The following is a 1,319-nucleotide window of genomic DNA, read 5'->3' as shown; positions in this document are numbered from 1 at the left end:
TTCCTTTGTAAAATGCTGATAACTCGTCAATTATTTACAAGCAAGTAGTTCTATAATTACCTTTATCCCACGATGTTTGTCATAGCACATAAATTGGTACTTTTTATAGTAATAAGTACTTATGAATATATCAATAAACAGATAGCTGATAAAAAATGAATAAAATATTGAAATTGATCTATTGGAAATACAATCAGCCAACTGTCAGTGGTTTGATCGATGATGATGACGAAACACAAGATCTTATGTTTTATGAATAATTGTAATACAATGAAAATTCAATCTTAATTTATAATCTGTCATTATTTTGACAATATTAATTGTAAGTTTTTACAAATTTGTTTCTATATCATAATATTCGCACGGTACTTCTTTTAGGACAATCAACCAAAAGGGATTGTCAAGAGGTTTTCTAAAGTTTTGAGTAACACTTACTGCATCAATTTTCACCATTCCAATTTTCAATCAGACGTTCTTGCAACTAAAAGTGTTTGATGACGTCACTAATCGCCAAAGGCCTTAATATTGTGATAAAGAAAATACGTCACCAAAGACTCATTTTTGTGGATTGCAAGAACCACAGACGTCTGATTGAAAATTGGAACAGTGCAAATTGATACAAAATTTAGAAAACCTCTTACATTCCCTTTAACTAATTTAAAAGAGAAGAAAAAAAATCAAAATTGATAAAACTAAAATGTCGATGCAGAAAACATAAATGATAATTCAGAAAACAGTATCATTTCCAGTTCCTTTTTCGACATTCCATTTGGATATGGAATGTATTGTATTTTAATCAAATTTTATTTTTTTTGATATAGATTTTTTTTTTGTATTTTGCATATTAAATCGTGTCGGATGTGGTATTGTATTTTATATATTGAATCGTGTCCGATGGGGTATTGCATTTTGTATATTAAATCGTGTCGGAAATGGTATTGTATTTTGCATATTGAATCGTGTCAGATGTGGTATTGTATTTTGCATATTGAATCGTGTCGGATGTGGTATTGTATTTTACATATTGAATCGTGTCAGATGGGGTATTGCATTTTGTATATTAAATCGTGTCGGAAATGGTATTGTATTTTACATATTGAATCGTGTCAAATGTGGTATTGTATTTTGTATGTTGAATCGTGTCGGGTGTGGTATTGTATTTTGTATGTTGAATCGTGTCGGGTGTGGTATTGTATTTTACATATTGAATCGTGTCAGATGTGGTATTGTATTTTGTATATTGAATTGTGTCAGATGGGGTATTGTATTTTGTATATTAAATCGTGTCGGAAATGGTATTGTATTTACATATGAATCGG

The sequence above is a fragment of the Lottia gigantea genome (genome assembly GCF_000327385.1).
Source record: "Lottia gigantea unplaced genomic scaffold LOTGIsca_6, whole genome shotgun sequence".
In the NCBI taxonomy this organism is placed as follows: domain Eukaryota; kingdom Metazoa; phylum Mollusca; class Gastropoda; family Lottiidae; genus Lottia; species Lottia gigantea.
Note: the sequence above shows the minus strand (reverse complement) of the source record.